The sequence below is a fragment of the Microtus pennsylvanicus genome, chromosome 1 (genome assembly GCF_037038515.1).
Source record: "Microtus pennsylvanicus isolate mMicPen1 chromosome 1, mMicPen1.hap1, whole genome shotgun sequence".
NCBI lineage: Eukaryota > Metazoa > Chordata > Mammalia > Rodentia > Cricetidae > Microtus > Microtus pennsylvanicus.
The window spans coordinates 32,404,618-32,414,359 of NC_134579.1; positions in this window are offsets into that span (position 1 = coordinate 32,404,618).

Genomic DNA, 9,742 nt, shown 5'->3' on the forward strand with positions numbered 1-9,742 from the left:
GTTTCCTTATTCTGGGACCCATGCCTGGTGTTCCCACACACCACACCTCGTGCCCCAGTGAGGACAGACTTCCCCTTTGCTCTGTTCATCTGCTCCCGCCTTGGTGCCGAACAGTAAGTTGTTGTTTTGTGCAGAAAATAGCAGTTTAGTGAGTGTCCCCACCATTGGCGTGAATTTCACCTCATCTGACACACATCTGCTTGACATTGGACTTCCAGGCCAGAGCTCTGGGCTATGTGACCACTTACCTTTCCTGTGCCCCAGGGGAGTGTCATAAGTCAGTGGACACTTTGTGTATTAAATAGGTGTCACAACAGATGGAGACACGTTCTGCCGTATTGCCACTGTTTCGGCATCTGCTTTGTCAGGGAGGCAGTAGGCTCCTGGAGCAAGCCCGGGCGTCCCCTATTCACCCACAGCTGTGGGCCCTTTGTTTTGGCAGTGACGAGGGGGCCGCAAAGAGCGAGCAGTGTGCACTCCTGTGCTCAGTGCATGTTTTTCCAGCAGGGCGGTAAGCAAACACTGGCTACCTGTGGTGTTTCTGGAAGTCAGCGAAGCACACCGGCCAACATGTGGATCGTATTACCTCTACCTTGAGATGGCTTCCCAGAGCACGCTAGCTGGGCATGTGCAGTGGGGGCAAATCCCACAGAAATGGTAACTTACGCTGGTGGGTGATGAGGCGGTGAAGCACCAGACATTCTAGATCCTTCATGCTACTGTGTCTCTAAGTGAGCATTGTCCCACAAGATGCGTGCATGTGTGTGTGTGTGTGTCCCCGCATGCGCGTGTGCACGCGTGCATGCAAGTTTCCCTGCGATCTGGTAGCCCATGTCCTGTATGTACCGTCTTCCATGATGCTCACCAGTAAGGACCATGAGGATGGTTTCTATCTGGCTTCTGCTGGTTTAGCTGTAGAAGAGTTACTTCCACATGTGTGTGTCTGTGCCCTCTACTTATCTGAGGTCATTAAAGCAGTTGAAAGGAGAGAACTGAGATTGCTTGGCATTGGGGCCAAAATCATAAAATGTGGGGCTAATTACGTCACTCCAGGAGCTCAAGGCAGGTTCCGAGGGAAAGCGGTGTTTTCAGACTCATGCTAGGGGGAAATCGCTGAACTCTATCTTTCTAATAAGGAACATTATGTACCCAGTGGCTATTGGGAAGTTCGGAAACAAATCCACAGCTGAGTCTCACTGAGCTTCGGGGAGGATGGCTTTGTGAGACCTGGTCTGTGTTGTTGTGGCGCTAACAGCACCATATACATTCTGTGGGTTTGCGGGAGTTCGCTGAGCCTTTTGGGATGTGATAACACAAGAAGAAGTTGTACCAGGTATCACTTGTTCCATAAGCAGACTTTGTTCTGCACACCTGCATTAACCCCAGCATCTTCAGGTCTAGGTCTAGAGATGCCCCCAAGATACCAGAGAGTGGCCCCTAATGCACCTCTCAAATGACAAAGTCTTCAAGGTGTGTGCAAGTCCTGGCATCTCAGAGAAGGAGAGGCTCTGCCAGCTTAAGCAGTCTGGGACTTTGAATCTGCATCAGATCAGCCATCGTCTGGAAAGTCCCTGTGCAATCTGAAGAGATGACCCTAGTGTCCCCATGCAATCCTAAGAGATGGCGCCAGAGGCTACAATACTTCCTATGGGAAATATTTTCTGTGAGAGAATGCTCTTGCCCTCTCCTTCCCCCAGAAAATTAATTTCAAATTTTCTTAACAGGCTACCAACATTTGAAGAGACCAACAGATGCGAGAAAGCGTGCTTAGCCTGGTGAAGGATGGGTTTAATCTCTGGAAGGGGACAGGAAGAGAAAGGAAGGGAAGAAAAATCATTTTTAGGAGATAAATAGCTCACTAAAGCACACGTCTTTCTGAAGGTGATTAAAATATTATGACATCCTGTCCATCTATAGTGGCATAAGCCTTTAATTCCAGTACTCGGGAGGTAGAGGCAGGGGGATGTCTGTGAGTTCAAGGCCAGCCTGGTCTACATAATGAGTTCCAGGACAGTGAGAGCTATAGAATAAGGCTGTCTCAAACTTAATTAATAATGATAATAATAACACATACCGTTTTGTTATTATTATTATTGTTGTTATTATTAGAGTCCACTTTCAACCACACAGAAACTAGAAAGAGTTAAAATTTTCCCACTCCAAGATTGGAGGGCTGTGGCCATGAGCCGTCCTTGGTCCACTGCTGTCCTGCAGAATTGAATCCCTGCTCTGCCCTGTAGCTCTGTGACCATAGCCACCACCTCTCTCCTGTCTGTCCTTTGACCCTGGAGTTCAGTGTCTCTTCTTTTGGGAACCAGTCCTCCTGAGTTTGCCTGCTCATTCCATTATTGTGGGAATATATCCCATAATACCCACTAGGGGGCGCTTGACTACCTGCCAGTGGTGGCCCCGTGTGGGGACATACCCTGGGGTGAATGTAGAATTGTACCATCCCCAGTGCCAACCTGTTCTGTCTTTCACCCAACCCTCCGTACAGCTGCTGGTAGTGTATACTGCTGACACCGATGGTCCAGGGCCAACTGTCTGAGGAACCTGGGCAGAACATTTCTTACGGCTGCTACTAAAGAAGGCTCTGGAAGATGGAAGACGGCTAGTGTGTGTGCATGCGTGTGTGCATGCGTGTGTGAGATTCTGACCTGGCCATCCATCACTGGTCTGTTGCCAGAGGGACCAGAGGGACCACTATCTGACCTGGGAGGTGGTCAGGGACTCTGGGGGCAGGAGGGGTAGAAGGTTGTGCCCGCACTGGTATCTAAGAATGTCCTCCGGTGCCCGCACCTGTATCTAACAATGTCCTCCGAACATCAGACCTGCAGTCAACAGCAGACGACATCACTGTCACTGCCAGGATCCCAACAGCAAATACGGGGTCTCTGGTGCCAACGCACATGGATCTGAGCGAGGACCATGCTTGGCCATTCACGTGCTGATTTGCGATGTGACCCAGTCAAGTGTCTCTACCTGGGCTCTTTGAGGTGCTGTGTCAGAGCTTCTGAAGGTCACTTCCCAACCCTTGCCCGGCCGGTATGCTTGCTGTGAGCCGTGTGTCCCTCAAGCAGAAATGCTGAGGTCTGAGTCCCCAGTGGGGAAATGACCATATTTGGGAAAAAATGGCTATGACATTTTTAGGATGAGGTCATACTCAAGTGGGATGGCACCTAAGCCGGTGTGACTGATGCCTTTATTAGGAAAGGAGGGCCAGGGATGAAGAGAGCAGGGCCCGGTGACAAGACACAAGGCAACAGGCAGAAGACGGGGCCCACAGAAGGGCCAGACGCTGATGGGCAAGGAGGCTGCTCCCCTGGGCTCCAGGTGATGCCCGTGTCCAGAGCCGTCACCAGTGCAATCCAGCACAGGGTGATTTGTTATAGAGGGGGGAGTAAAATGAGAACCAGAACGTTTGCCTTCAGCATGAAGGGAAATCAGTAAGCATTTGCTTCCCCTTTTCAGCCAGCATGGCTTAGCCTTTGCAAGCACAACAGGAGGCAATGGCTGGAGACCATCTCAGCAGGGTCACCTGCCTGGACGAGGATTTGACTTGGATCCCTAACACCCAACTAAAAAGTGGCCTTTGTGCCTGCAATGCACTGGCGGGGGGAGGGGGGCAGGTGGATCTCTGTGGCCCAGCCAGCATAGCCAGATCTGTAAGTTTAGGCCCTGGTGAGAGACCTAAACAAAACAAAACAAAAACAAACAAAAGCCCTAAAAACCTACATGCACAGGCACACATGACGCCTGCACACACAAACATGAGCACACACAGAGATAATTAAACATAGGTAGCTTTGTAAATTATGTCAAACGTGGTCTGTGCCCTGCTGAGGACAGACTATAACCTCCTTCAGGTTCAGCTAGGTCCCTTACAAAGGGGCCGGAGACAACGGGTTCAGTATGGTGATGGGCAGTTGTCCATAGACACCCTCTCCAGTGACCTGTGTGCCCATGTGGTACAGTAAAGCTCAAAAGCCACACTGTCTGTGCTGTGGATAGCAGTATCCCCCTCTGGTTCCATAGCCTGGAGTCCTAACCCTGGGACCTCGTTCAAGGGGCGTGAAATGAAATTTAATCCAAAATGTCAATTAAATGGCAATATCCTTACAAAAGGGGAGATCTGGTCATGGACACATGGAAGGAAACCCACGAGAAGATGCAGCTAGAAGGTGGCCATCTGCAGGACTAAGAGAGACCAACCCTGAAGCCACCTTCAATTCACCCTCCTGCCTCCCTCTGTGCTCTAAGGCCTAAGTGAGCATCGTTGTGCTGAGCCAGCTGGAGCTCACTATGCCAGGTGGGCAAAAATGGTCATAGGGACAGCTTGTGTGCCAAATGGCTATGGGTGCTGGGGACTCTGGTTGTTCAGAAAGGGCACTGCTGAAACCCAACCCTGAAGAGAATCTGGTATAGGAAGAACTGGGTAGAAGGACTTTCTTCTTCCTCTTCTTCTCTTCTTCCTACTTTTCAAGACAGTGTTTCTCTGTGTAGCTTTGGCTATCCTGGAACTAGCTCTGTAGACCAGACTGTCTACAAACCTACAGAGATCTCTGCCTCCCTAGTACTGGGATTAAAGGTGGGAGCCACCACATTCCAACTCAGAAGGACTTTCTTGATGGCATCCTGCTGATGGTGGTCCAAGGGGGTTTGGGGACGGCAGCAGCATGGGATGGATACCACCAGGAGGATGTGGTTGTGTTCACTCTTGGCTTGTCCACCTCTGCCACAGACCTTTCCTTGAATGGCACAGGGCCAACCAACATCACTCCACATCTCCCCGCTCCCAGCACAACTCTCCCCTTACACAGTAATGGGTGCATGCAAGCTACTTCCAATGCCATAAAATCAGAGGGTGAATCACAGAGAGCTCTGGAGCTGGACAGAGTCAGAAGGCAGCCTTCTTTGAAAACAGAGCCCTTTGTACATGTCCTGGTGTTGGCAGTGGCCGGGAGGTGCAGCCCAGCACTGCTTACACGGCCCAAGAAGGTGCCCTTTCAGGACCTCCACACCAGCAGAGCCAGCCTTTGGCGATGCCGCAGAAGAGTTTCAAGGTGAGTCCACAGGAAGGAAAATTATCAATGTTATTACGTGGCAATCAGGGACAGTTCATCAGGCTTAAGGTTTAAATCCTAGTTTAAAAGAAGGCTAGGAAACAGTCCTGCCACAGCGCGGTGTGTGTGTGTGTGTGTGTGTGTGTGTGTATGTATGTGTGTTAATATCCTCAAACCCTGAGCCAAAATAAACAGTTCCCTCTTGAGAAGGTTTTGTTACATGTTTGCCACAGCAGAGAAGTAAGTAACTAATGCATGCCTCAACACAGGTAAATCTGTAGATGGATGGGGAGGGACTCACAAGGCCCAGCACTCCTGGAAGAGTGGGCACTTGCTGCGGGGTTGGGAGACACTGTCCTCATTCATGTGGTCACTGGTAAGTTACCCCCAGCCTGTGAATAATCCCTCATTTGTGCCTATGTAAGTAGCCTTCATTAGATTCAGTGGGTCCCAAAAAGAGGAAAAGAAAAAAAGTAGAAAGGGGATTCATTAGGAAGAGGGAGAGGCTCAGCAGAAACGGGAGGGGACAAGAGAGAGACAGGGACGAATATGGTCACAAGTACTACGTGTATGAAGTTGTCAAAAAATTAAAAATCCGCGGGGCAGTGGTGGAGCAGGCCTTTAATGCCAGTTCTTAGGAGGCAGAGGCAGGTGGATCTCTGAATTCAAGGCCAGCCTGGTCCACAAAGAGTTCTAGAACATCCAGGGCTGTCACACATAGAAACTCTGTCTTGAAAATCAAAAGAAAAACCAAAACAATAACAAACAAAACCTCTCAACACATTCAGGACAGAAGGTGGTGCTATAATAGGAGAAGGTTCGACATGGCAAGCTGGTGGCAGACAGCAAACAACCCACCAACTCCTACTGGTTTGGTTCCTTCAAAGGGAGTGGGGACGTGGGACGCGTCCTCCCTAGTCCCGAGCTCAGCTTCTCAGCCTGAGCTACACTGTCTTCCTTTTCCGTTTTTAAGTGATTCAATTGATTTGCTTCCCAGTGTCTTGGGTTTTAATTTTCAACGGACCCATACTATTTTCTAGCACATACGGGGTTTCATGTGACATTTCAGTGCATGCAAGAGCAACGACCAGATAGGCACTGAGCACAGTCAGCAGGTCCATTGCCTCCGGCAGTGATTCCTGTCGGCATCAGAACATTCACAGCCTCCCTGTTGGTTCTTTGGAAACATCCGGGATTGCAGTAACCCTAGGTATCCCGTATGCCTTTTCTACCAATGGCTGCCACGGTTTCTAATGGCTGATTAGGTTGAAAGCATCACATTTTGTTTGCTTGGTTTTTTTTGTGTTTTTAATTAATTTTGGGGAGTCTTTTTGGGGAAAGATGTTGTAGGGCTTAGGGGCAGATAGGGAGGGACTAGGAGGTGAGTGGGATTGGGGTGCATTATGTAAATTTCTCAAGGAATCAATAAAGAATCAGATTAAAACAAACAAAAACAAAACTATCAACACAAGCTGAGTGTGATGGCGCATGTCTTCAGCCTGAGGCCCAGAGGACCCAGAAATCTGAGCTCTCATTCTGGTCCCCTCTAACTAACTGGCCATCTTCTCCCTAGTCTGATGATTTCAGGTCACAGAGCCAGCACATACAGCAAACCGCCTGTCCAACCCTCCCTGGCATGGTATGTGCTTCTCAGCATCTCATAAACAGCGAGACGTGGCTGTGCATAACAGTTTGAAAAGGTGAAGACAGAGATATTTACCAAAATAAGAGCCGGAATTAGCATCTCCAGATGGCAGGACGCTGGTGTCTACAGACTGGAGCACCAGGCCCCTGCTTTCACAGGGCTCGTCTGAATAATCCTTTCTAACAATGCAGGGAAATCGGAACACAGACCGGCTTCCTGGAAAGCCTGTCTACAGCGGGAGGGACAGAAAATTCCAAGGGAGCGCTAGTCAAAAAGGAAAGCCACTAAGAGCGAAGCAAGTGTACAAGTGCACTTCTTAAGTCCCTCCGATCCGCGGGGATTTGTAACTCAGGAAAGCCCTGGAATGAAACACAAATCACAAAGTGACCAAGAGCCGTAATCCGCATTCCTAAATAAGTTGCCTTTTCCGGTCATGAAAACGGAGTCCGACTGTAAATATACAGTATCTCCCTCCACGGCCACAGCTTCTTTCATTGCTTTCTTAAAATATTACAAAGCAAATAAATCGCACATTCTAACCCATTACAGCCCAGTCCCATACCTAATCAACTTGAAGCCTGGCCATATGGGCCAGTGCAAACTTTTTTTTAAAGTCAATCTGAGATAAGCAAAACAGGAAATTGGAGGTGGGTGACCAGGAAAATGATACTCCAATGGTAACCAGAGCAGCCAAGTCACTAAGACCTTCCTGCGCTATAAAACAGCACTTCCCAGGATGGGGCTCACCCCCGCCCCCGACAGCAGTCCATCAGCTGTAGGAGACACACAGAATGACTGTCTGGCTCCTTCTTGCCCCCATTGTCTGATCGGTGTGCTGGACTGCAGGATCCTGGGCACCAGGCGTTGCCACCTGCTCCCCTGAAGCCTGTGTGGTCCGGCCAGCAGCCGAGCTACTAAGAGCACAGATGCACCCATGTGTTTTCCTAGCGTCTATGCAGAAGGAAGTCCGTCTGTCTGTCTGGAGAAGTTTCCCAGCCCTGGCACTATTCACATTTTGAGGGGATGGTCTTTGCTGGAGATAGGTGTATCCTGTCCATAGCAGGGTGGCCAGCTGTTCAGTAACACCGTCCCTGGCCGTGACCATTGACAATTTCTGGACATTGCCAGCTAGCCCTGAGATAGAGAGACAAAATTTACCTCCAGTTGAGAATATCTGCTTCCTTCCCTTCCCTTCCCTTCCCTTCCCTTCCCTTCCCTTCCCTTCCCTTCCCTTCCCTTCCCTTCCCTTCCCTTCCCTTCCCTTCCCTTCTCTTCTTCTTCTTCTTCTTCTTCTTCTTCTTCTTCTTCTTCTTCTTCTTCTTCTTCTTCTTCTTCTTCTTCTTCTTCTTCCTTTCCTTCCTTCCTTCTTCCTTTTTTCCTTCCTTTCTTTGTGTGTGTGTGTGTGTGTGTTGGCCTCTCTGGGGTAGCCTCAGGTCATGGAGATGCTATTCTTGCTAGATAATGACAAGGACAGTGCCTGGCTGGAGACAGGAAGCACCTATCCTCCCAGAGTCAACAAGCCTTGTGTGTGCTGGTGCCTGTGGTGTAGGACAAAGGCTTCTGGACTGGGCTTAGCTCTTGCAATGGTATTGTCCTCCTTTTTGGAGTAGCTATAGGTCAGTGGAATTCACTGAGCCCCAGGCCAGTCCTTGCTATGCAACCAGCTTGCTTCCTGGGGACTCAGCCTGTCATTATATGAATCCCATCCCCGAGATGCTTGTCCTAGAAGCTCCGGCCACCTCTGTCTGGTATAGTGGGGCCATGCACAGCTGACCCCGGGCAGAGCTATTTCTGCCACTCTGGAGCATCCAAAGTGTCTGCCTTGCCTGGGCCAGCCACCTCTCTCTATCCCGCAGCATCTGGGTCTCAGGGTGTCACAGCTAATCTTTATCATCAACATGGGGTTTAGAATCTTCCTGAAAACAACCTAGTAAGACTCTACCCCAAAAATAAAGTTCAAAATAAGAGGCCTGGAATGTACCCCAGTGAAGGAGTGCTTGCCTGGCGTATACACCTCAGGTTCTGAGTTCAAGGTCTGGAACCCCAGATAAGCCTTGTTTTTCTGCTTATGGCTTTGAGTTTTCTACCAATGATGAAGACTGGGGTATGTGGCAGGGACGCCTCTGCTTTACTCAGTAACATCTTTAGGTTGTGTCCCACGGGAGATGCAGAAGTTGGGCATGGATTCCCATGGCCTCCAGATGGTCTAGGAGCCTGGCCAGTCTGAGCTACCTCAGTATGTCCCTTCCCTACTTCCAAGATGACAGCAATTTCCATGGCGGTGCCAGCCACACCTCACCACCCCCATGTATGCATGGATATGCTTACATAGCAAATACCAGGCCTGCAGAACCAAAAGAACATCAATAAGGCCAAGCTGGAAGCAGTGTGTGTTCTGTATGCGTTTACGAAGTGTCCACTAAGTGCCAGGATCTGGCCCCTGCCCTCCTGGCAGAAGGGGAATGATAAAGGTGGGTACAAACTGTATTCCTCCCTTTTTTCTCCTAATGGTTTAAGAGTCCTGGGAACAAAGCCTAAATTTCATGAAGATTTAAATGTTTGTGTGTGAGTGTGAACCAGACAGAGTGTGTGCAGACTAGCTCCTGGCACATCCAGAAACACTCACGAACAAGCCTCCGTCTCCAACACTTCATTAAGGAGGGAAAACATCCAGTTGTCCTCGTGGGGGAGCCAGTGTGTATTGGTTTTCAGTGTTTCCGCCTAGCCAGCAAACACCTCCATGTGTAAACCCATTTCGTCCACAAAGCGTCTGTCTTTATCTCAGATGCACATTTCTGTTTCTAAGTCAGAAGAAAACACTAGCAGCCTGGAGGACCGTCTCACTAGCCCAGAGAGGATGGAGGAGGCTCAGCTTTCTCAGCGTCATCTGAGGGCCTTCACTCAGCACTGGAAGCACTTCCTACCAGTGGGAGGGTACTGACCAAGGAGGAGAGCTAAGAAGGAAATTTAGAGTAAAACAGGAAAAATTGCATCGTCAAAGTGAAATCAAATTAGTAGCAGACTTGAACATAGC